The sequence below is a fragment of the Pseudopipra pipra genome, chromosome 14, assembly GCF_036250125.1.
Source record: "Pseudopipra pipra isolate bDixPip1 chromosome 14, bDixPip1.hap1, whole genome shotgun sequence".
Classification (NCBI taxonomy): Eukaryota; Metazoa; Chordata; class Aves; order Passeriformes; family Pipridae; genus Pseudopipra; species Pseudopipra pipra.
In genome coordinates, this window is record NC_087562.1 from 8,905,866 (window position 1) to 8,932,744 (window position 26,879).

At 46.3% G+C, this 26,879-nt stretch overlaps 1 protein-coding gene across 17 annotated transcripts in view; it reads left to right on the forward strand.

Moving 5' to 3' along the window:
- Positions 1-26,879, forward strand: part of ZFHX3 (zinc finger homeobox 3) — a 514,090-nt gene that overhangs the window by 99,389 nt on the left and 387,822 nt on the right. For all 17 annotated transcript variants that reach the window (XM_064670437.1, XM_064670430.1, XM_064670429.1 and 14 more), the window contains one exon: positions 3,172-3,299. The gene's annotated coding sequence lies outside the window, so the exon portion shown is untranslated. The remainder of the gene's footprint in view (positions 1-3,171; positions 3,300-26,879) is intronic.

Sequence of the window (26,879 nt, forward strand, 5' to 3'; positions counted from 1 at the left end):
CTTTGAGTTCTGCCTTTCGCTACAGCTGCTGATGCCAAACAGCTCCGTATTTACGGAATGCGGAATCCCCCAATGATTCCGTGTGTTCTGACACCCTTCCCATGGCCCTGCTGGGGATGGACCCACACTGCAGCGGGTGCCTTTGTGTTTCCATCTTGCAGTCCGTGTTATCCACCATGTTGGGATGTTTTCAGCTCTGCTCACATCTGATGTAAATGCAGAGCAGTGCTATTGGAAACGTTTGGGGCCGGGTTTGTCCCACAAGGCCTCGGCCTGACCTTCTCGGAGACGTTTCACATGTTTCCCATTTTCTGACCATTTGCCATGGAGGGAAAAAGGAAATTTTTTTATTTTTATGAACGAGATTTTATTCAAATAATAAATAGCAACCTATTAACCCAGCATGCTTTAATGCTCCGAATCTGAATCTAAAGACTAGAGAGAGCACAAACATACCATTAAAAAAGCGTGTGCGGCTCTTCCTCCTGCCCAGCCTCTCCCCCATCGCGCACGCAAGCTGTCTCTTTAATAATGCAAAGGAGCAGTAAATTTCAAGCTGAGGATGGGCAATAACAAGGAGAGTTATTTCCACAATGCCCCAGTGTCAGCCCCTGGCTTAGGCGCACACCTTATTAGTTCTAACAGGCTGGTTAGCATCGGGTCACCTCTGCGGCTCCGCTCCCCGCAGGGTCACCCGGCTCCAGGCGGCATTTGGGGAGGGGGAAGGGAGCCGAGATTTAGAGATTCTCTTCTCACCCGGCATTTTTAGCACTGGTTATTTTTATTTACACACACCCCTCCTCGCCTTTTACGCTTTGCCTTTCTCTTGCCCCCTCTCCCACCCAAGACCTGTGTAAATCCTGGTGCTGGGCGGACCCCTCCCCACTGAGCGCAGATAAAGGGACATCTCAGAATGAGGTGTTCCTCTGCTTCTCTTCAGAAGGGAAATAATTCAAATTAATCAGCCTGGGTGTGTGTATGGACAAATAACAACATCCATAAGCCATTGTTGATGAAAGCAAGACCAAGGTGGTTGCACTCTCAATTAAACATGATGGTAATGTGCCCAAAATGAACACGTGTGTTTCTGTGTGTGAGGGGGCGATGCTAAACCCCTCCCTCACCTTTTAGGGGCCATAGGAATTGTCTGTAGGATGTTTTTTTAAAGCTAACCCAGGGATGTGTTAAAATGAATGTTCCTTTTTTTCCTAACTGGAACGTAGGAGAAGCTGCCCATTATGGAAATGCACCCGCGGTTGTGGCCCTCTCCCAGCCCCCTCCCCCACCCGCCAGTTCCCATCCAAAAATGAATGCAAAGAAATACTATTAGGCTGTCTGGTTATGTATTTTTTATGAGGCCATACAAGACACTGCCTGACCTCGTCCAGCTCGTGTTATAACCACATTGAAGATGCTTTTCATTTGGGTTCTGCTTTTCAGCCTGGGTGACCTCTATTAAATAAAAAAAAAAAGAAAAAAATGGCCTAATATGTGACCCCTGGGACGAGTCGCTTCAAGGATTACATTTAATTCATATGATAATATTGAAATATAATGTTTCTGTGTCTAATGTTTTGGATGTTTTTCTTTCTTCTTTATTTCAGGGACCCTTTGAGTCTTGTCAAAGATTTTTTTTTCTTTTTTTTTTTAGGGAGGGGAGGACAAGTAACTTATTCTTGGGGGGCAGATTCTTAAAAATCACGTTTTGTCCCTAGGAAAGCCGGCATGAACACAGCAGCCTGCTCTCCCCCTTGCTTTGAAGGAGAAGAGGAGAAACAAAGGCAGGGAAATTATTTTTTATAAGAAAGCTTGTCTGGCTCGTCAAAATCCAGCCCCACGCTTTGTTTTGGCGTTTGCTTACCCAGTTGATAAGGAGTGACCTGCTTTCCTGGACGGGGGGGCTCAGGCAGACCCCCCTCTACCTCCTTCCTTGCCTCCAGCTCCCATTGTCTGCCTTGGCCCCGCCGCTCCCTCGCTCCCCACGCACACGGAGGGACCGCCCGGACCCACGCTCGGCTCCCCGTGATGGAGCATCCCAGCATTTCTGAGAGACAACACATATTTCAGGGCTTTATAACTTCTCCATAAAAGTGTATTCCGGGATGAAACACGACTCGCGACGGTTCAGCTTAGGAGCAAATTTGCTTTTGCCAATTGCAAAAATAAATTTGACCCTTCCTAAATATTCCGCGTGTGAAAAACATTTAATAAAGTACATTTTTTCCCCCGGTCCTCGTGCTAAAATCACGTTGCGAGGTGTATGGGGGAATTCAACCATCAGTCAGCAGTCGGAGCCGAGACCTTGCACTGGGAAGCAACGAAGCCCTTAATCATTCCCAGTAATGACATGTTTGGAAAAAAGTGCCACATGTGTGCACCGTGTATTTTCAGCAAACATCTAATGCGAGGGTGTGAAGCAGTGGCTGCGGTGCAGGGTGTGCTTGTGCAAGGGCTTCCCTCCTCCTCCTCCTCCTTCTCCTCCTCAGAGCAGGCTGCTCCAGCCTGGCTGTGCTGCCCCGCTCACAAAAGCCGTGTCCTTGGAACAATAGGCCTGTGCTCCTGGAGCCCTGTCCCGGCACACTGCAGTGCCGTTTCTGTGACGTTGGCAAGGGGATACACAACCCTGATTATTTATTTTTTTTCCTTTTTTCCCCACTGTGACTGGAGCTGTGAAATAGTAACGTTAATTTGTGCAAAAAATACCCCTCGAATCCCACTCGTGTTGCAATGAACTAGTCCAGGTCGGTGCCGTGTGGTTATGGCTGACCCTTGGTCCCCGGTGTCGCGGCGCTCTCGGCGCACCCCATAAAACCTCGTGCTGCTGGGCTGGGGACACTCGGGGCAGGTGAGGGCTGAGCACTGGGGACACTCGGAGCAGGTGAGGGCTCAGAACTCCCAGCCCCATTGCGTTTATTCGTGTCACAGGCTGAACCTCGACAGTTTTTGGCAAAAACCTAATTAGCGCCAGGTCCGGCGCCCGCCTTACGTGTATGTGTGCACGACGTTTTGTGTAGGATATTAAAAAAATATCCAGGCTTTGGGTTGCCTTTTGTAAGGCATGGAGCTGTGACCCTCCCTCCGCTGCTCCCTCCCCCCGGAGCCCCAGACTTCGCCGTGCCCTGGCTGCGAGCTTACATGGAGTTGTCTTTTTTATTTTTTTTATAAACCCAGTCACAACACGGGAAGAGGAGGAGGAGGAGGAGGAAGAGAGAGAAAGACAGAACTAAAAACCCTTGAAGGATGGCTCTCCAAAATTCCTGGCGGAACCACGGGGAATCCCTGGGAGCGCGGGAGCAGAGGTAAGGCAGCCTGCGCCCACCCTCCTGCCGGCCCCCCGCGCCCTCGCTTTTGGGTGGGAGCGCGGCTGTGGGGAGCGGGAGGGAAGGTGAGCTGGGTGGTGGGAGGTGGGTGGTGGGTGGTGGGTGGGTGGGTGGAGGAGACACCTTCGCCTCGCGCTGCTTAAGTGGGCGCGGCGCTGATGTGAATATGCAAATGGGCGGCCGGGCGCGTCACACGTGCGGCTGCTCCCCCTCCCCTCCCTCCCCTCCTCACTTCCTCCCTCCCCACGCGGGGCTCGGGGGAGCGCAGGGGGACGTGGGGACATGGGGGGCACAGACCCCGTCCCGTCTGTCCTGTCCTGCCCGTCCCGTCCCACAGTGGGAACGGTAGAGGTGCGAGGCCGGTATCGGAGCGGGGTGGACACGGACACTCAGGGAATGGACCAAGGGGGGTGGCTGGTGCCCCCCGTGCTGCTGATTGATGTCGGGGCCAACAGGACCCCGCTTTCTGGCGATGATGGTGATTGCGATGATTACTCTCATCATTAGCGGGAATTTGAATTTTGCAATGGTCAGGGCTGGGCAGGGGTGTGACCCCTGCGCCCGGGAACTTAAGGAAAGAAAAGACAGGATTTGGAAAATGATTAATTTATGCACTAGAGGGGTCAAGTTACAAAGGTTTCCACATGGCCCCGTTTTTATTGCAAGTACACGCCGAGATCGGCAAAAAGATGGGAAAGGCGTTTTTGTTATTAAAGGAAAATCCTTTATTGGAGGGATGGTTTAGAAATTTACAGTCAATGGAATTTAATTTTATCCTTTGCCTTTTGCTTTATCCACATTTTAATAAAAGAGCCACGAAGAATAAGAGTGGCCGGGTGATTGCTGAACAAAGCAGATCTCGGGTGTGAATAGGATTTAAAACCGGTGCCTGCGCTCCCCGCGCCTCGCGGGGCCACGGCAGCACCCCCGGCTGTGCAGCAGGGCTGGGGACGCTGCCCGTGACATGGCACACGTGGTAATGCAAGGTCAAGATTTCATATTTAGTAGGACAAACTTAGTAGTACGTTTTTCTTCCCCTCTGTTTGCCTGCCTGGTGATTTGCGTACACCTGATCAAGTCTTAGGTTTATACTTGGTTATTCCAGGGAGAGAGAGTGATTTCCAGGGGAGTGGAGCACTGCTGGGGATGTCTGCCAGCACCCTGAGGTGGGAATGACCACATGTGGGTCTGCACAACATCACTGGCTTTAATTCACTGGGAAAAAAAATAAATGCAAAGCAAGTCCATTAGTTTTTCTTAGGTATTACCAGGGACTTTAAAAGGATTTACTAATAGGATAACTGTATTCACTAGATTGATAAATAAATAGAAAATCCCTAATTCTCGTGAGGGGTGGGGCTGGAGGAAGCAGATGAAAGTGACTCGTGGGTGAGTGAATCAAACCCCCACACTGGAATTGCCTGATTGATCCTACTGTGGTGCACTCAGAGACAGAGGAGGGAACAGGTGAGACCCCGGTTACAGCAGGATAAACCACCCGCCCGTGTGCCCTGCTCTGCCAGACTGTGCCCGGTGTCCCACCTCCCCGTGGCTGTGCCACCCAATGCCACGCTGGCCTTCAGCTCTCAGACAGCCCAGCTTGGCAGTGTTGGGTTTTCTCCCATTATCCAGTGGGCCGGTCCCGGGTGCCCGTGTGTGTCTGGCTGCACACTGGGGGCACCCAGCACTACTACCTCGTGCCAGGGCCCCGCACCCAGGGGAGTGTGGCTGTGAGGGGCAGCCCGGGAGCCCTCAGCACAGGCCCAGGCGGGGCTGTCTGGGGCGTTGGTGCCCCGGCCCTGCACACCTGTCCCCGTGTGCACACACGGCCTCCCGCCTGCTCCGCCGTGCCAATAAAGAAGAAAGGCAGGGATGAGGATTGTTGCTATTGATCTGCCCAAGGGGATCATTAGGCATCAGTATCAATCTACAAATCAGTGGGCCTGTGTTACTTGCTTGGGCAGTCATTGCCAATTTGTTCCTATTAGATGGCCGAGCCCGGAGGTGTTTGATGAGCAGATTGGGTCTTTATCTCGGCGCTGGAGAGCAGCGGGTGTGGGAGACACCAGAGCTTTGCAGGATTTCTGCTGTTTGTTTGTTTTCTTCTGCTGAAATCCGTCTGCCTTTTCACTGCTCTGTACAGAATTTTGTAGGGGCTGAATGTGTTTCTGCTTTATGGATGGTTTTTCATATCATCAGATTAAACATATTGAAAGTTAAGGAGAAACTATTTTAAAATAATCCCCTCTCTTTTATTCAGTCTGTTTACCAGCAGCACTCCCTATAAAATACATATTCATGCCAGATTCTTTTGTTATCCTTTCCAGGTCAGACCCAACATTAGGAACGCAAACAATTTTGCTTTTGCTATCCCAGTGCCCGTTCCTCAGGATTTATTGAGATGCTCTTAGTGAAGTGATTGTTCTCACAATAGTTTCCTCTGCAATTTAATTAATTAAGCCAAAAAATTAAAGCTTGCAGATAATATTTTATTTGAAAGTGTTTTTACGTTTATGTTGTGGAACAGCAGCCCCTGGGGTCAGCAGCCCCTCGGACCCAGCCCTGCTCTGCCTTTCAGAGCTGCCTCCCTCATCTGCATATTTGCAAATAAGAAAAATGTTTAATACTATGCAAAATGAACAACAAATCTAGACCGTAACAGGAGAATGGAAATTAATGGCAAAAAAAAGGATCAAACCAGTTCACACGAATGCTCTGATCCGACATCAATGCCGTGTTATTTAATGCAAACCTCGATTCCGGCTGTTCCATCTCACTCCTGACACGAACATCGCGCAGTTTAAACATCTGTCCAGCCGTTAAAGACCCTATTGATGCTGCGTTATTGGATTTCTAATTTCCAGGTTTTGTCAGGGGGTTTAACAGACTATATGAGTGTTTATAATTTCTAATGAGTTTAATCTCTAATTTGCTTCTATTACCTGGGACTGTCAAATCCCTTTCCCAGCACTTGCTCTGTAAAATTTCAAAATACAGAAATGCAGGTTTCTAAAGAACCCAAAATATTTGTCATATCTTTTATATACAAATATGTGTGCAGTAAACAGAACTATACATTCTTATTCTCTTTGAAGATCAAGCCTGATTTTAATCCTGCCTATCTGCTGCAATCACAATATATTACCTAAACCCAAGTTTCTTTGAGGACTTTTTGGATAGATGTCATTATTTCAATGGAGATAAAATAGGGTGTGTTTTAGGATACTGCATTATTGCTGCCTGATTAGTATTTGATCAAATCCTATCTGTTTTTTTGTCCCTGAGACAATCCAGCTCCCCCACATCCGGAGGCGAATTCGCCTCATTCTGTCTGACAAGTGTTTTGTTGGGGAGCAGCGGCTCAGATCCGTGTAAACACGCGGCCGGGGCGGGGAGCGCCGACTTTTAATTTATCATAAACTCCATAGAACTCATTAGCTTTCATCTTTACATCGCACGGGGAGAAATGAGTGCGGAGCGCACTTGGGGAGCCTTTTTTTCCGTGGAGTTTGCTGTACAAATATTTATGGACCTTTCCCTTTGTAGTAGAGATTCCAGTGGCAACAGCTATCACACGATGAACAGCAGCCTGCGACTCAGGGAAGAGGTTGCCAAAAGCTGTTGTTTATTTAGCCGCCTGGCATTTTGTCTTGAAATTTATTTTGCTACTATTTGTTAAAATACGCTGCTCTCCTGGGAGGAGAAATCGGGATTTTTTGCCTACACTCCAGAAAAAAAAAAAAAGGGAAAAAAGGGAAAAAAACCTCCCAGAAAATGAAATCTAAGTGTGTTTGTGTGTATGAACATAACTTTATAATCAGCATATTCTGAGGATTTTCAGAGCAGCAGGCTGCTCGCTGCCCATTCACAAAACACACATATGGAGATTTTATGGTGGGTTTTGTTTTAAAGATAATGATTTGTCTCCGTGTTGCAGTTGTTTATGTTTCTGTCTATATCTCTTTCCTCTCCCCTGTTTTATTTAGTAAGGTTTCAGCTGTGAAATTTCTCCATGAAACAATTGATACATTCTCCGCACGCTGCGGCGAGGGGAAAAAAGCCCCTTAGATTAATGGTCAGTGTCTCATCCACACAAATTTGTGTTACGATACTACCGAGAAGCTGCGAATTACTGACAAGATCTAGAATAATTCCTAATGCTGTCGAAGGCTTCATTTTCTCCTCCGCATGATGGATGAGGCATAAGAAGTGCTTTCTGAGATCGTTAATGTGCATCATTCTGTTAAGTGTTATTAAAGTCCGTCTGTCTTCGGCAGCAGAAACAATGGCTTAGCCCTTATTTTGCCTCTCTCTTTGCTAAACTCCAACTGGCTTTTACTAATGTGGCCTATTTTGGGGCTCTTTTCATGGCTGGTTTGTACCACAGCGTTCGGTGGGTTTCGGGTTGTATTTTGCCTTTGAGTTAAATTTTGTCTTGTGGCATGGGGAAGGCACAGCTCATTCCCAGTGATTCCATCTGTAATCTGTAGATAATATTCAAGCTATGGAGGATCTGTCCCAAAGCTTCTGTTTAAGCTTGGAAAATAGGATTGAACTTTCCCTTGGAAGGCTGCTCCTGAGGAAAGGAGCCGGCGTGTCCGTACAGCCCTGCCCGCTACAAGTGACTGCTCCTCCGGGCTGGGAGACAACCTCGGGAGCGTGTGCCGCTCATTTCCCCTGTATTAATTGTCTAAAAATCTGGGAATTGCTGTCTGAGAAGAGAGTGAGTGAGTCTCTTGATGGGAGGGAAGTAGGCACAGGGCGCCCCAAACTCGTCCTACTGGGGCAGAAATCGCTGCCTGTCCCTGTCCCGTGGGCATCGATCGCCCCGTTCCCCGAGGGGGAGGAGGCCGGGCCCTCATTGCACATGGATCGTATTAAATCAAAAGTACTTTTAACCAAACAGAAGAATTCACTTTAAAGGTTTTTAACCTTTCTTAAGAGCCAATTTTTCCTTAAGCTCTGTGATAATAAAATACAATATAATTTATAGAGCGCTCTCCACGGGTATGCATTCCTCCTCTCTGCTTTTTTTTTTTGTACAGTCAGATAAAACATCCAACAACTGGGATGATAATCAAGAAAAAACAAAAAGCAACTGATCATAAAGCATTTAGAAATGTAACATTCTTTTTACAAGGGATTCAGACATCCTTGGGAAGCCTCACTTCTATACTTTTAATAGAATTAGAGAAGTGTGATGCACAGCTGGTAAAAGCTCAGTCATCCACAGCACAGCGAGTTTTTGAGTATTTAATTTTATATTTGAATAATTCTCCAGATCAGGCTATAATCATGGATGTCATATAAAAAGATTTTTTTCATAAATTACATTATTTCACAGATGTGCAAATACTTCTGTGAAAAAAATTACATTGATCAGTTTTTAATACCCCCCTGTCTCACCCTTCAGTCAAAAGAAAAAATAGCTTTTTTCCCATCTTTGTCTTCAGAAAGGTGCTAGATTGTAAACATCTGAAGGAAATGAAAGGGGGTTGGCCAGTCCACCCCAAATTCTTTCCAGATTTTCATTCCTTTCACCAGCAGCCTTATGTTCTTGGAGGAGAGGGAGGAACAGCAGAAGAAAGAGAGAAAAGATGTCTCTGTTTCTTATTAAAATTTAAAGTGCAAAGCAGGGCTGTATTCTGCTAATTTTCAATGTGCTAATTGGGAAGGGCTTAGGAGGCGAGGGGACACGGGGACATGGGGGACAGACCCCACCTGTGACATGTCCCTGGCACAGGAGAGGGCAGGCACCGGGCACAGCAAGAGGGCTTTTACTCACTGGACTTGTAATCCGAAATTAGAACATTGTGTTTATTTTTCTAATTAAACAGTGACTCATTTACCAAGAATAAACTTCCCGACAGGGTCTGTGCTCTGCCCGGCCGGGCTCAGACCGTCCCTTATTGTCCCAGTATCCTCTGGGGTGGGAGAGGGAGGTCCCTGGGGCTGCCTGGGCACAGATGCCAGGCACCAGAACCACCGGGTCCTTCCAGCTCCCGGGGATTTTGCTTTTTATCTGGTCAAAACATATAAAACACTTCATCGAGGCACAGGGAATTACACAGCACGTTGTCACATGCAGAGTACCTGGTTATCTTGGATATTGTTGTGAGTGAAAAAGTTTGCCCTAATGTTAAATTCAGGGATGTCAGTTAAGATAAATGCCAATTTCCCAGCTCTCTCATCCCATCTTCTATAACGTTACACTTTTAGGGGAAAGAAAGGCCAAAAAATAAGTTTATAAAAGTAAACTGAGGTGTCCCACCCTGCCTGCTTGGGCTTCAATTGGAGTTGCCAGCTTGTTTTTCAGGAAATTTAAGTACCAGATGCACTTGGAGAAAGCAAGCTAAACATCAGAGTTTATTTTCAATATGCAAGTGGTATAAAAATATGCAAACCCTGATGGCAGTGCTATGGAAACTGCTCCACAAAAATGTGGAACGAAAGCTGTTACTGTAAGCGTGGTTCATGTCCTGTAACAGCTGTGACAGCCCGGTGCAGCTCAGCACTTGTCCAATTAGACCAAAATATTCGAAGGGAAACTCAATTTAAATAAGCTTTGTAATAATCTTTCACATTTCCAAAGTAACCCAGGGACAAACCCTGTCCCTCCCGCCTGGGTCACCCGGACCTGCTGTTGGCCTGGGCTCAGTGGACACGTCTCTCCCCCCTCACACCGTCTCCAAAAGCATTTCTCAGGGCTTATGTTACAGTTATTTGCAGATTATTTTAGGTCTGTGTTCTTTTATATCCACTTAGCAACTTGCAGGGAATATTTCAGGAGCAGCCCATGCTTGATGTGCCCCTTTTTGGGGAGCAGGAGGACTGGGTGGGGTGGATTTAAAAGCCATTATGTATTTATGACAGATGGTTTTCAGTTTAGGCAAGAAAGCCCAGATAGACAGTAGCACAGAGACAGGAATGTGGACACGTATCATTAGGCTCTTTCTGTTAATCAAATGCAAGAAATACAGTAAATTTATTTTTATACATGACCTGTGCAACAAATACAGCCAATGGATATTAAATACAATAGATCTTAAAAAGAACAATTATATTTTCCCTTTAACTTTTCTGATTTGTTACAAGTTGTATCTATTTCCAAGGTTTTAAGGATACCAGCGATTAAAATCATCCTACTGCATAAATTTTAGTTATTTACCATACTTTGTAAGTATCGTGCAATGACCTTTTTCTGGCTTCATAAAATCAGTGACTTAATATAATTTAGCATCTGAGAGTGCGAGTTCCTCGATTCATTTATCATTTGATGCTGAAATTTGTTTAGTCTGGATCGAAGGCCTACTCAGCTTTTCCTACTGGCCATAGATGCTTTTTACGTTGGAAACAGGGAGACCTTCGTGTCTTGTCTTTTTCTTTCAAGCTTGACCAAAAATAGTCATTAGAGACTTCACAAGTCCCCAGACTTTATAAATAAAGACTCTGGACTGACTCTGATGGGAGTTCCATGCACAGAACGGCCCCTATCACTAATTTTTCAGAATGGCAAAAAGTGTTAATATAGAATACACCTTGAATTAGTGGTCGGTTTTGACTGTATCCCAGGCAACTTTTTATGAATGTAATTAAATATAGAGTTTTAATAGCTTCAGGGGGAATTAAGTTTGGAATAGTTTTATAAAGAATTTTTATAAATATATATAGACAGATTATAGATATAACTGAACAGCAGAAGGCAATACAGTAATTTATTTTAAAAATTCTTCTGTAGTCAGTGTGAGTGATTTCAAATGGGATCCCAGAATCTCCAAGCCAAAGCTCTCATCTTCTAAGGAATTTCAGTTACCTGGAATAAAATGTTGCCTTAGAAATTATTGACGTAATAGTCCCCTTGGGAACCCCAGAGCAGTCAAAGCGAAATCCAACAATAAATCCAGGGGCCACCTGGATAACTCCCATTAAAGGCTTTTTTTTCAGTGGAAAAAATTCTTTAAAAGCTTAATTCTCTCTAAACGTAAAGTTCAGCGATCGTGTTTCTGTAGAACTTTTGTTGTTGCGTATTTTACTTTATTTTGTTTAAACAACTTTTCCAAGACAAATGTGACAGTGACACCAGCACCGTCTTTTCCCCGGGGCTGTCCCTGCCTTCCCTCATGTCACGGCCCTGTTTGCAGTGACTGTGGACCCAAAAGCTGCAGAACAGACAGAGAGCTGTGCCTTGATTTCTGATATTGGTATCAATCAAACCTGCCCATGTGCCCCTGGCACGGGACCCCTCCCGCTGACGACTGCAGCAGGTCGGTGGCTGCCACCACAGCCGGCCTCGCTCCTCACGCAGGAGTCCTGCTGAGTGGAATTTTGAGCAGAAATGGGAAGTAGAATGTGCCTGAAAGAAATGCAAAGAGCCAGTGTGACAGTGTGACCGGCTGGGGACTCTGGCAGCGGGGGCTGGTGGAAGGGCTGAACACTTGGAACCGTTCCTTGGCTTGCTTAAGTCAGGGTTAATTTCACTGAACTCACCTGTTTGAAACAGGATAAAGACAGGAGCTGGACCCCAAAGTGGGGCATTTCTGGGGAGATGTTTGACCACACCTGTGGATAAAGAGAAGGAACCAGAGAGATTCTGACCCGAGGTCCTCTCCGGCTGGGTGCCAAGGGCCACCGGGCTCCTGCGAGCGCCGGGTTTGTGTGTTGGAAATGTTGCTGCAGAACTGCCAAGTTCTGAAAAAGCAACGAGCAGCTCCACGGGCCGGAGTTAGGGATTATTTACAGCTGCTTTTCTCCATTAAAAAGAAAAAAAGCCCTTCTGTGCCCACCGCAGTTCCTGATGTGCACAAGTAGCCCGGCAAAGCAGCTCAGCCTTGAAAGGCTGGTGTGGAAGTACCGGGAATTTCCCTATCTGTGTGACAGACTGAACAGTTCCCAGAGCATTCCCTGCTCCGCAGCTCGTCCGTTGTGGGAGTGAGATGTGAAAGAGTTTCTTGTTTCTTTGGGGGACCCGCAGATCCCCCAGGCAGTGTTGCTGAAAATTGCCGGGGCTGGTTTGTGCAGATTTATTCTGAATGAGGGAATAAGTGTGACTCAATTGAAAAACAAACCTGTATTTGAAGGGGGGAGTGAGGTGAAATAAAGGTACCTGCAGGACATCCCAGGGCTGTGCACATGGACACACAAAATAACAGATTGCGGCTGCTCCGCGTTCTCCAGAATTCCGCGTCCTGGTTTGTGCTATTCCAAAAAGGCACCGTTTGGCTTTCAAATGAAAATATTCAGGGAGAAACAATAATCCCATAAACCACTGGAAATTTTATCACAATTTAATTCATTATCAACATTTTTAAAGTGAAAAAGAGGACAAGAATGAAGTGTGTTATTCTTAATTGTCTTTATTATTAGTTAACATCAGCTGTCTGCTGATCCCCACTCCCGTGCCCAGTGCAAAGGACACTATAAACCACATTAAAAAAGAAGGCACTTTTGATTTTTATTGAAATATATATAAAATCTATTCAATATCTGTGTGTATTTAGAAATGGGCATTTTACAGATTTCCTGGTGTGGTGGCTGGAAGACAAACCTTTTCAACCTTCTGAAATTTAGCATTTCACTGAGTTTAACATATTCTAAGTTATACATAATGTAGCTTTTGAAGTAATTTTACATTTTTTCTATAGGCTTCAATTTTAAACATTCTCTACTTTTCATGTATAATGAACGTATGATTTATAATAATATTTCAAATAGTCTAAACCAGTTATTTATACTGGTTTTTACCTTGGAATGAGAGTTGTTCTGTCGTTTTGTTTTGGCTTATTTACCTCATCATTCCCTTATCACCCAGAGCCTTTTTTGCAATTGCATTTGTTTAAAATGGCATTTTTTACTTTTACTATAATTATGCCGTTTAGACAAGAGGTTTTTTTTTTGTATTAACAAACTTGTTTTGCTGCTCTCCCTGGGGCAGTTCAGTGCAGGAATATGTGCAGTCAAACAGGGAAGATTCCCAAGTTGTTCCCGTGCTCAGGATGGGAGCAAGCCAGCATTGTCTGCATTCCTATAAGGAGCAGTGAAGTTTGGTGTCGTGGATCTGGGTTGAAACTGTTCCAGAAGCAATTTCTGTTTACAGGCCAGCACTTTTCTGGATATTTCCCTGTGTTTTTGAGGGGAAAGCAGGTTTGCTGTACTAGAGACGTAATCACAGAGTATGGGCTTTGCTGGGTAGGACAGGGCCACATTCCCACCCTGGGATAATGCACAGAATACTGGGTGGGGTAATGGTAGCACAGCCAGTTTCTGTTCACCTTGCCACTGTCACCTGCCCTGCCCTTGGAGGCTCTCCCAGCTGCCTGACCTGCCTTCACCTACTGGGCCAGGAACAAGGGACCTTCAGTGCTGCTGGCACAGATGGAGTGGCCCAGGGAACCCACCTGCATCCCACCTGCATCCCAGGAAACCCACCTGCATCCCAGAGTGAACACCTCCATCCCATCCCATCCCATCCCACCCCATCCCATCCCACCTCCAGCCCCAGGAGCCCACTTGGAGCTCCTCACGTGTCCTTTCCCCCCGCCCCCTCTCCTGCCCTCCTGCCCTGGCCTCGGGAAGGACCAGCCGGAGCAGGTGGGGAAGAAGTTGAGCACGGTGGCCGTGCTGTCCCTGGTCCCAAGGCTCGGGGCAGGGCTTGCGCTCCGTTCTGGTGACTCTCGGCTCCTCGTCCCCGTCCTTGCAGCCCCCGGGCCGGGCAGAACAGGGACAGGCACTGCCCGGGAGCTGGGAGAAGCCGAGACCCCAAAGATGAAATAATGATAGGTGGCTTTCCCGCGATGTTACCAAAATCAGGATCATTTCGGTTGGAAAAGCCCTCCGAGGTCGCGGAGCCCAGTGCCCTGCCCTGTGCTCGGGGGTGACTCGTGGCGGCGCGGCCGAGGGGAGCCCCGGGCCGAGGCGATTCCCGGTGCCGGGAATGCGCGGCCCGCGCTCCCCGCCGTGCCCGGCAGGGGGCGGTGCCGCCCGCGCAGCCGCCGCCGCCTCGTCCCCCCCCGGCTGCTCCCGCGGGGCCCGCGCGGGGCGGGAGGAGCCGCGACCGGGACGGGCCCCTCGTGTCCCGGCACGGGACACACGGCACTGACACCGCGGGGACCCCCCGGGGCTTCACATCCCGCCCCATCGTCCCCCATCCCACCCCATCCCACCCCACCCCACCTCTCCCATCCCCACCCAGGGAGCACAGGCAAAACTCAAATCATTTGGAGATTTTTGCATTCAGATGTTGTTTTCCACAACAGTATCCCTAAACCCCACCTGCATTTACATGGAGATCATCCTCCTCAGGGCTGTCGGGGAACAAACTCAATTCCTACTGCAAAGACAGATGTGGTGGTCAAATAATTTCCATATATTATTAATTTTAGATGTGTACAGTTATACAGTTTTGCTCCTCAAGACGTGAGATCACAAAGCCGAGGCGGTTAGTGTGCACTGGGTTGTTGGGGGGGCGGTGGATATTCCAGCACTTCTATTTCTGCCTCAAATATTTGTGTTTGTTTTTCAGGGGCTTTGTTAATACCTGAGGGAACCATTAATGCAGCCGAAATAACAGGAGATCTGATGTTCTCATGGTATTTTAGTATTTCAATTCCTCGATGGAAATGCCAGGAGAACACCAGATCTCGCGGTATTTGGGCCCCAGAAATAGCTCCCTTGGGAATTTTTAAAAAGCCCATAAAATACATAAACACAAATATGGAGATATCCAGGTTCCTGGCGAAGTTGCCTGCGCAGCCTTCCCTCGATTGAAGCCATCAGTCAGCAGCTTTCCCTCCCTTCCAGCTGATTTGTCTTTGTCACTGAGCGAAACTACTCTTTCTGCCTCAAACCGATGGCAGAGAACCAGACCCATGTTGGTAATTGTGATTATGGAGAGGACAATTCTGGATTGCTCACGCAGACAGAAGATTTTCCCTAACACGCTTTTTTCCCCCCCCTAATATGGCAGTTTCTTTTTTTAAAAGCAGTTATTATTTTTTATTATTATTTTTGGTTTCACTATAATTTTCATTGTATATTTGGCTATATCTAGTTAATTTTTTAATCAAGCAAATGGTTTCTTTGGCTCTTAGCAAAAACAGGAAAACACCCCAGTATAAGGATTAAGTTTTCATCTCTATCAACTGGCTTAAAAATACTGAACTTGATTCCTTTTGAATTAACTGAGTCTTATTTTATTTTTTTTTCAATATCACCTATCACCATAGTAACCACTAGCTGTCAGTTCAGTTTCTGACATTTTTCTCATTTGGTAAGATTTCAGAATTGCCATCCTCCCTGCCAACATGTCATGAACAAGAAAAAAAAAAATTGCATGAAAAATCTAATGGGTGTCTGGTCTGATTGTCCTCACTCGTGGCAGGGAAGACAAAAACTGATGAATTGTGAAATGTATTCAGAGGGATTCAAGAAAAGCAAGTGTCTCGGACCCCCTCCTCACCCACACCTCCTCGTTTTCATCTTGTTATGCTTGATGCACCAGACATGCTTGCCCTGACACTCGGGTTTGTAGAAATTTAAGATTAACAGTTTTTACATTCACCTCGCTGATCCCCGGGTTTTAAAGTCATCATTAAAAATAAAGTTCGCAGAGCTCGTATTTAGCACCATTTCCCACTCATTGATGAGGTTTTAGCACCTGCTGTATTCGCAACAAAACACTTCCCGTGCCTCAAGTCAACAGCCAGTTCGGAGCATTCCCACGTTTCTGTCGCGATTTCTGTATTTTATGTATGTTAGAAACCTTTGAGCAGGCCCAAAAAGAAAAGCATATTGTGGGTAACTCGCTGGACTGGGCTTTTGTTTGTGCTGGAAAAGAGCAGCAAACAGCAAAATTGTGCCTTTTTATTACTGTGATTGTTTTAGCCGAAATAATGTAAATTTAAGGAAAAATGGGCTCATGTTCAGTAAATGATGCTGCACCTCCCAGATGGCAAAATATCTCAAGAAACCTGTTTGCAAGTGCTGCAGAAGGGCTGGAGAAAGGAAAAGGGCTCGTTTACCTCTGGCAAAGCAAATAAAACTCCAGCAATGCCTTTATAACATGTATTTTTCAGGGATTTTCTAGACCAGACACACACACAGGGAACCGGCACGTCGTGTTTCCGTAGGTAGAAAACAGATCCCCCTGGCTGCCTCTGCAGGGGCACAAAGAGCCACCCCCTGGACGTGCTTCCAGGGGGACTGGTTGGGGCTCTGTCCATCTCTTTTTTTCTCCGACTGTCTGTGAATTGAGGCTCAGCAGCAGGAACTCATTTCAGGCACATAACCCTGATTTGATGAGCAGCTGCAGCGCTCGGTCCCTTTGCTGCCGGGGACACCCCGGCGCTGCCCGGCTCACGTTTCACACTCGGGGCTCCGGCGCTTCAAACCCCGCAAACCCAAAAGGCAGTAATTGAAACAATCCCGGGACATTGTAGCCACTTGGGAACATTTGGGGGGATTTGTATTTGTGAGTATATTCGCTCAGTTCTGCTGCATCTACAGGGAGCAGGGATGCGGCTCTTCCCAGGAAAAATACAGACTCATGTAGTGAAATGCGGGGCTGCGTATTTGTAAATGTTTTTCTCTCTGAAATTGTAGATTAGGCTTTTCTAACTCGGTGATTTGGGTTTTTAAGCTCTGGGTGAGAGGCAGTGGCACAGCAGCGTCCGACGGGGGAGCAGCCGCGGCGGGAGCTCCGGAGGGAGCTTGTCCTCAGGAGCACACGGTGCTGCTCTGGGGGTGCAGGGGCCACCTAAACCAGGCACATCTCTGCATCTCAGTGTCTTTTTAAAGGAGACATTTCAGGGATAGGTAATGCTTAATGTCCTCTTGATTTCAGAATGAAGAAAATATCGTCTTTAGAAAAAACTTGGAAATAATCCCATTTTCGTGCCGGTTTCAGCCATGCATTTTGCCAGCTGTATTTTTTAAATAGTTCTATAAATGTATCTCGTGAAATAAATACGCTGGGAAAGTGTAACTCTCTTAATGATAAGTAATATTGTTGTATATAATATTTGAAAACAAATGGGGTAAACAAAATGCACCTTAATGTCTTTATGGTTTGTGAGATTTATAACAATAATCAGCAACCGGCTGTAACACTGTTTGCACCTTGTGTGCCCTAAAGCCATTGGATCCCTCCGTTAATTGTATAAATTCCATGCACTATGGAAAATCATGATGTATCATTTATATTCAGCTATGTCAGGTATATAAATATTAAAATATATTGGCCAAAAATGGCTGATTACCCCTCAAACATTTCATGATAAATCTTATCTTTTTACGGTGGTGGTAGTGCTGAGGGTGGGGCCGGGGGGGAATGGACTAAATATTTCATGTTATTTGGAAATATTCTTTAAACAACCCAGATATATTATTAATGTTTTACAACTGCTTCAAAAATCCGGCATCTCGGTTCAGGTTTAGAGGATAAAGTGGTTCAGTACTTGAAGAAAAAAGTGATTTTTATATGCAAAGCACCCCAATGATGGGGATTATGTTATTTATTCAGCCTGGGCTCCGGGTGGCCGCGAAGGCTCCGCGCTGACGCCCCGGTAGAAAATAGAGGTGACGTTCCTGGAGCCAGCGACAGGCAGCACCTCCCTGCTCTGCTACTCCACATATTCCTGGGCATTTGTCAGGGCTTTATTATTCACCTATAGTCTTATTTAATAAACTCCTGCTCTCCCCAGCCACAGAGTGTAAAGATACAGGGACGGGGTTTGTGAGAGTCTTTTGCCTACAAATATTTCTCTGAAATATGATCTATTTCTGTACGTTCTCCACACAGCCCCCAACCCGAGCGTGGCTGTGGACAACGGGGAGAAAATATTGTTATCCATATTTATTGATACTAATGCCTGTGTTTTAATGAATAAATAAATACAGAGTTGGGCTGTGGCACAGATGTGTTGGGCAAGTGGCCTCTGCGGCACAGAGGGAGGAAATGTCGGCACAGGGGCTTGGAAATCCGAGTGGCTGGGAAGAATAAAATAGGAATGATGCCTCGCACCGACAGGCAGACTTGGGGTGTGTGATAGACTTTGTTCATTTGATTCTCAGAACTCAGTCGGGGTTAAATTGGAATCCAGACATCAAAGAATTCTTCCACCAGCCCCAAATTTTGCCCGTATAATTTTTTTCTCGCAGTTGTCATAATTGTAGCTAATTTCACAGTGCAAAAAAATTTTTTTCTGTTTGAAGTATTTTCCTAAATATCCACAGAATGTGGCAGTGGGATTACTCCTTCTCTCTGGTGTTTCCCTGATGGTCACAGCTGGGCAGCTCCGAGCCCTCGGTGCCTGAGGAACCTTTCAGTTTGACGGGGTGTGTCCATGTGCCCCCCATCGGAGCAGGATCCTGAAATTCGAAGGGAGGGGAAGGCTCAGGGCTTGAAACAGCAACGCCCTTCTCTCTGTTCCTTTTTTTTTGCCCCCGACTGTTGTGTCTGAACACGAGCGTGTGGTGCTGCATATTTGGTGGGTTTGCAGATTTCTGCGCGATTTTTATCTGAAGGTCAGGGCTGTGGAAATACATCAGGTTGGGATTTGGGATGTTTGCCATTTGCCATTTAGCCTCGCTCCTGCTTATCAGATCACTGTGGAGCACGGGCCTAATAAACCAGGGAGCTGCTCCGAAAAGGAAAAATAAATATTGTTCTGGTTTTATGGAGACTCTTTACTATTACACAGCAGGAGATTTAAATGTATTTATTTAAGTTTTTGCCTTTTTTTTGCTTTGGAATTGTGGAACTAGGGAGAAGAAATTAATGGTGGCTATTTATAATTTCACCAGCTATTTGCATACATTAATTTTTTTTTAAACGAAAAAATATTTCCTTTTTTTTTTTTCTGCATTGGAAAAATAAAAAATAAAAAAACTGGGGGAAGGCTGTGCCAGAAAGGGGGAGTGGGGTGGGGGTAAGGGAGTTCTCTGCATATCAGTTTGAAAACAGAACGTCGTGTTTTATATTTCTCCTGCCAGGGTTTTGGGCTGTTTTCCCCCTTTTCCCATGGAACAGGAAGTTTGGCTGCAACCCCCAGAGCCAAGCCCAGAATTCCTTGTGCTGTGGGACAGTGTGTGACTGCCTGGGCCGGCAGCAGAGCAGGTGCCAGGTCTGTGCTGGCCTCAGGAGTCCTCATGCGCTCAGGACTGGCATCACTGGGACCAGCGACATGATTCTCATTTTTAATTCTGATTTTTAATTCATATTTTTAATTCAGATTTTAAGATCAGGATCAGGCCTGTCTGAGTGTTAAAGAAGGGGGCAGATTTCTGCCCACTGGGTCTGGGGATGAACATCCCTCCTGGTCTGCCCTGGGAGAGAGGAGTTGCTGGGGGGGCACATGCATGTCCCTTGCTTTGGGATTTCAGAGAGTTCCCCATGGAGGAGGGGATGTTGCTGGATTGACCTGCAAGTGGTGTTCAAACCCAACACTTTCCAAATACTCTCACCTGGAAGTAGGGATGGGCGGGGGCATGGGCTCCTCTGGCACAATGCTCTGGCATCCACAAGCCTTGTGGCACAAGGATGCCCCATGGCACAGGAATGCCCATGGTCCGGCCCGGTCCAGTCCATCCTGGCACCGTGTGCCAGCAGCTTTGTGTCCCCCGGCCAAGCACCCACGTCTTGGGGAACCCATTTTGCCAGGGTGGGCACAGGGCTGTTCAGCTGGTTTGGGGTGCTCGTGGCTCCCAGGCAGTTATGAACAGCTCCATTTGCACAAAGCCATCCCAGCTGTGGGCTCGGCACAAACCCCTTCACCTCTGATTTGCCTTGTGGCCAAAGCCCGGCCGACACAAGGAGTTTATTTTTCTCTGGAATTGGCTGGAGGGGGCGGCTGGAGGGGGAGGGAGAGGACTGAAAGGCCACGACAATCCTTAGGAAAACATTGGTTTGTTATTTTAATATTTTTGAGAGGAAAGCATTTTGCTCCTGTGTCGATACCTTTTTGTGGTTTATTATTTTGTTGCTAATTTACTTAACCATTAGCAAATTAAGGTGGATTAGGGCTCGGGTGCATTAAAAGCACCAAGGAGTTGAGGTCCTTGTGGCTATTTCGGGCAATGTCATAAGCACACTCTTTTTTTTTTATTGTCCTCCCAGGGAGCAGAATTTGAACTTAATATTCCATGAAATAAGCCATTGTAATCACGTTGGGTTAATAGAAGAAGTAAAATTGCCTCTCCTCTCACAAGACATTAGAGCAAGGCTGCATTATTAAAGTTTTCTTGCGGACAGGCGGTTTAAAATATATCCTCAGTGGCTGACGCAAGTCTTTTCAGCGGGGATGACAGCTTTTCAGATCTTAATAGGCTGTTCATTTCTGGCCTACGAGTTTTCAGCATTTCTTCTTTTCAAGCCAGGCTGTGACATGATGGCTAAAAACTGACATAAAGAAGTGCCATGTACTGTGAAAACCTTTATTCACTAAGTGGCTCCATGTAAATTGGTGTCAATAAGCAAACAATTAGAACTTTAAAAAAAATTGTTGGTTTAAATCCCTTTTCTCCTTAATCATTTGACCTAAAAATCTCTCCTTTCTCTCTCCCTTCTTTGGAAGTGGTGCATATAAACCAGTGACAAAGTGTTTCGCAAGCAAAAGTGCATCAGATCTTTGTTAGAAATCAGTAAACGATATTTAGCCAAGGTGAGTTTGGCATAAGGTTTTTTTGCCTTTGAAATGAAATTTACAGTGGACTGAATTCCAGGTAAACACTAAAAGAGGAAGAAGGGGCTGGGTTTTCTGCCCTTCTGAGTTCCCCCCTCCCTGTTTGGGATCCGAAGGCTCCCGCAGCACCAACAGCCGCTGGATTCTGGGAGCTTGGCTGATTTCAAGAAATTTGGTCCTGTTGTTCATGCTTCCTGGAGATTGTTTACTTGAATTATTTGAAGAAAAGCCTTTTTTTTCTGTGTCATTAGATGAAGAAACAGCACAATGCTCAATGCTTTCCCCACTATTGCTTGTCCCAGGGAAAAAATGTTCAGCAGAGCTTTTTGCCTCTGTTTTAATGTCTGATTTCGCCTTTTCTTTTTATACCTCGACTCCCTTCCTCTTTCATTCCTTCCTCTTGCTGCATCCAGGAGGGCGGCGTGGCACTGCTCCGATGGCTCTGGGGCTGGCTCCAGGTGGCTCTGCCGGTCCCTCTGTGTCACTGCTCCGGTGCCCGTGGGCTGGGGACACTCTGGAGCTCCTGTGCCTCCAGGCTGTGCTGCACAGGGCCATTCAGCATTCCCGGGGATGTCTCCTCCTGTGTTTCACCCCATACACACAGGGCTGTGTTTCAGGTGGCCATTGAAAACAAATCGGTTGCCGTTGCAGGTGAAGTGGCTTCACATCAGTTTTTGCAATATTTCTGTGGGATTTTAGGCATTTCCTGATGTAACAGGGAATAAACTGCAGGAATAGGGAAAGCTGTTGTCATTCCCTCTGAGGCCAAGTAGGTGAGTGTGCAGGGTGGTGCTGCACTGGTGCCCTGTGGTGCTGGTGTTGACGGTGCGAGGGCACCTGGTGCTGGCCAGGAGGGACTGGCCATGGCCCCTGTGGATATGGGGACCATGTGCCTGCCCAAAAACCCGGAAAAACAGGGTCTGGCTGGGGGCATGGAGACATCAGAGCAAGTGGTGGCTCCAGCCCAGAGCCCTTCTGCTGTCAGGGGACAGCTGGGGCAGCTCATCTTCCCTCCACTTCCCCCCCCTTATCTCCTGTGCCCAGGTCAGCTCTGAAAGTTCTTACTCCACAGAAAATAGAATTGGCTTCTGAAACTTATTGCAATTTGTTTTTGCTTAGCATGGAAGTGCCATCAAGTAAGAATGAGCTGGTGCACCTTGGTACAAAACCAGCTGAGTTAAAATACCAGGGCTGGGCAGTGTTTGAGTGTAACGAGCCTGGCTGGGGAGTGACTGTACCTGGGCGTGTTTTTCATTATCATGTTTTAAAAGAATCTTTTCAGATGCCAAAAGCACTACCCAAATACAGTTACAAAAAAAGCTAATTCATAGAACCCCAGAACGATTTTGGTGGGAAAAGGGACCATCAAGATCATCCCATTCTACCCACTGCCATGGGCAGGGACACCTTCCACCTGACCAGGTTGCTCCAGGCCCTGTCCGACTTGATCTCGGACACTTCCAGGGATGGGGCACAGCTTCTGTGAGGCCAACCTGTGCCTCACAGAGAAGAATTCCTTCCCAGTATCCCATCTAACTCTGCCCTCTGGCAGTGGGAAGCCATTGCCCCTTGTCCTGGCCCTCCAGGCTCTTGTCCAAAGTCCCTCTCCAGCTCTCTTGGAGCCCCTTTAGGTGCTGGAGGGGGCTCTAAGGTCTCCCCAGGGCCTTCTCTTCTCCAGCTCTCCCAGCCTGTCTAGAGCAGAGGGGCTCCAGCCCTTGGAGCATCTCTGGGGCCTCCTCTGGACCCACAGCAACAGGTCTAGGTCTGTCTTATTTTTGGGGCTCCAGTGCTTAGCTGGTCTAAGTTCATTTCAGGTTACCTGTGCGCTTATAAGGTTACCTTATATTTATTTCCTAATTAAAGGCTTATTAGTGATTCCAGCAGGAATTTTTCACAGCCCAGGGCAACTGTGAACATTTGAGGGTGCTCAGGCACTACAGTGAGGGAGGACAAGGAAAGCTCCAGGTCCTGGAAAGGAATTTTTACAAATGAAAAGAAAATGGCTGATTACTGCCTTTAATGCATAAAAAATCTGTGACAAAATTATACCCTAATTTTATAAACTTTGGAAGTGTATGAGTGAGGGGGAATGTGGCAGCTGGCTCTGGAAACTTAGAAGTGGGAACCAGGCTTTTTTATTTTAGATCACTTGCAATGAAAACTATATTCAAAGGTTGTTTAATTCTGAGCTTTCATTCAGGTCTGCCTGCGAGACAATAGAGGCTGAACATCAAACAGGCTCTGGTTCTCCTCAGAATCCGTGTTTTTTTCCTTTTAAACAAAGCTGTAAGTGAGATCCACCTCCGAAGGCTCTAATGGGCCCGGGAGAGCGGGAGCGTCAGACATGAGATCGTGTGTCTGCTCCGTCAGTGCCACCTTGGGCTGCAGCCCCTGTGCCTTCCCCACACACATGGGGACTTCCAGAACCAGACTGAACAGCTTTTCCCAAACTTTGCAGTGAAAGGCCTAGAACAATATAAATACAATTAAAATAAATCAAAGGTATAACAAAAGCTTTTGCGTTTATGTGAATTAAAGCAGAAACATTTCTTAAAATTTCTAGAAATAATTGAAATTTATTTAGGCATAACAGGACTGGTCGGGACATACTGCTTACACTGAAAACATAATTCAAAAAATTATAGCGATGATTTCTGACAATTTTCTATAATTTGATAATTATACAACATTTGGCAATTTAAAAAATTATTGCTGTTGTTCTTTTTAAAGCAAAGGACAAGGAGCCAGGGCTGGAGTCCTCGGAGGCTGCGTGTCCTGCCCCCGGATTTGTGTTTATGTATCTTGCAATATTTTTCAGTAATCAAGGCAATGCCTTTAAATAAAAGTGAAAAGTTATGTGACCTTGGTTGTCAGACTCAATTTGGACTCCGCCGCAACACTTCGCGTTTTATTTTTTAAATTAGCTGTTGCCATCTTTTACAATTTGTTTATAGGCAGAAAGAGCCACACGGATGGGAAGGATCAGGGAGGAGTTGAGAGCTGCTGCTCTGGCCACAAATAGAGGCATTTTTAATAACCTTAACAGCTTTTTATTTTAGTTTTCCCTTTAATCTCTCTGCTCAGGTGGTGCCTTGCTTCATTTGAGTTTTTGCAAAGAATCTGTTCCTGTTTTTGAAGAATGTTGGGGTTCTGTTCCATGTGCTTCCTTTTCCCCCACTCTGGCATTTTGGGAAGTGCTTCATTAAAAGGTGTGCATGGCAATATTCCCTCTTAGGCTGCACTTGCTAAACTGTTTGGTTTCCCAGCTGTTTTTGCACATTACCAGCAGTCAGGAAAAGGCAGTTTGCTGGACCCAGTGTCGTGTGTCCCTCCCCTGGCCTGGCTGTGACACCTTCTCCCTCCCCAGTGCCCCATTCCAGGCTGGTTTTTCATTCCTCGGGCATTTGTACAGGTTTTGGTGTTGACTCTTCCCTTCATGGCCAATATCCATGGATTTTCCCCATCTTTGTGGCTGGAAGTAGGTCATCTGCTTTACCAGAGACACCGATAAGCCCCTCTTCTATCTGATTTTTATTTTTCATAGAATACATTTTGAAAGCATATGTAAAATAGGACTGAAAATAGCATTCCAAATGTCAGCAGCCCTGTAGCATCTCGGCTGAGCTGCTCTGCTCCACTCTTTGGAACAGATAAAGTCATTCTACTCAATGAAAACCAAAAGCAAACATGAATTGGAGCAAAACTACAACGTTTTGTAGTCGTGGCCTGGCACACGGGGCGGCCTCCTGCTGCTTTTGAAGGTGGAATATAAAAGGGAAAGTTTGAGCTTGTGTTCATGTAAAATACAAGAACTGTTTTGATCTAAATATAATATAAAATTAAGGAAGAGGAAGATCATATGGCAAACCACAAACATCTGACTGTGTTGTGCTTCTCTGGCTCCTTTTTGAATATGAGAATTCACTCAATATTGTAAAACCAGACACTGATGGAGGAGGGGGGGGTGGTGTGGGCAGCACCCCCTGAGCTGCTGCACAGTAATGAGATGGACATATATCACATATATCATTTCAGCCTTTTCTCTCTCACAGCTTTCCATGCATTTTCAAGGGAATTGGTACATTAAAATGTGTACTGGTGAGTATTTTAGGCTTGATACAGTCAGTTGTGCTGTACAATATGACTCTTCTGCTACCAGAAATTATAATGAGATCATTTGAGTTGGTTTTAATTTTGTACTTCTAATAAGAACAAAACTGTTATAGTCTACTCAGTAAAAATAGCAAATTAACACATATTCTGATGCATCTTTAAAGCTTTAACCCAGCGCGAGAGACGATGGGCTGCCAATTATTCTGTGATGCTGTGGCAGCACCGCACAGTTTGTAACTCACTCTGCAATCCTGTTTGGGGACAGTGTTGTTTTCTTTTGAAAAAGGAGCTTTTTAAAATGCAGAGTGTGTGGCCAGGCCTGGAGAGCTGCCTGCTGTTCTCACCGGACCATCTGAAACGGCACATCTGGAGCAGGGGACGGCGGGAAACGCGAGTCCCCAGAATGGCTCATTTCTGTTCGAGACTTGTCGTGTCTCTGCCGTGGTGTTTGCCTTTCTCCTGCTCTTTTCCCCTAAGTTCCAGTCTGTAATCCTGGTGCTGCAGGAAGGGTTGGACTCTGTGTGGGATGAAAGAGCCGCCGCGGTTCGTAATGGGGGGGGACAGGCCCCGCCAGCCCCGCGCCCGCTTTGAGCATATTCTATCCCCACATTATTGTATCAAACATCACTTCTAATACAATACCACAGGAAACTAAGGGCCCTATTCAGAGATTACATGCACCCCATGGAAGGGTGTTTTTCATCTATTGGAAGCCTGATTTAAAACCCAGCCCTACGTGACTCTTCCCTATACTGTAACTTGCACAAAACCGGGAGTTCTTGAGGTTTCCTGTATTAGTCCCTGCTCCTTTGACACGCCTGGCACAAGCCCGACAGGGTCTCATTGTGGCATTTTTATTAAGAAAGAGGATGCTGATTCTTTTTTCTCTGTCAGCTGCTGAAATAAGAAGGTTTTAAGAACAAAGGAAAAACTTGTGCCAAGGGGAGACACAAGAGGATTATGATTCCCGAAGGAAGGTGGATGTCCCGCACACCAAAACACTCACTGTCCTAACGAGCCAATGGGTTTTTCTGGTAAATATATTTAGGGAGAAGCACGTGTGAGTGCCATCTTTACTCATTCTTCAAACTGTAATGCTGCACATTTTGGGTTTCACTATATTGCATTTTAAAACTAATGATGCATTCATTCTCCGAGCAAATCTTATTTCTAAGCCCTAATTTAATAGAATTAAACTCTAAGCTGAATTGGTTTTATGAGATAAAACTCTGAAGTTGATAACTGCATTTAGGAATAGTTCAGGTATTGAGTTTCTAATTTGCTTCCTGAGCATGGAAATCCCTCAGATAGTCAATATTGACGACCTGTAATTGGTAAGAGAGGGGCTTGCTGAGTGTTCTCTCCCGTGCTGGAGTGATGCTCCGTGTGCAGCCTCGGGGCTGAGCCCTGCCCAGCCCAGCTCCATCTACCCCAGGGGCAGCTCCCAACCCCTTCCCCACCGGCACAGGCCTTGCCATTAATAATCCCTGTGCCTCCAAGGAAAAGTCTGATTTCAGCCTTGCTGGGGGTTCAGCTCGGACACGGAGCTGTCTCTTCATGCTGCCATTTTCCCCAAGAAGAGTGAGCTCCTTCCATGAGCAGATAGGACCTGAGGTAGATCATCTCCAGATGGTCTAACTTTGCTATTCAGTTATAACCCAGGCTCTACTTCTGCTCCTTGGAAGCCCACGGATACTCTCTCCAGAGGCACCAGCCAGAGAGGGAGTTGATGCTACTTGTGCTTTGTGGCACCTCCAGATTTTGCTCTGGG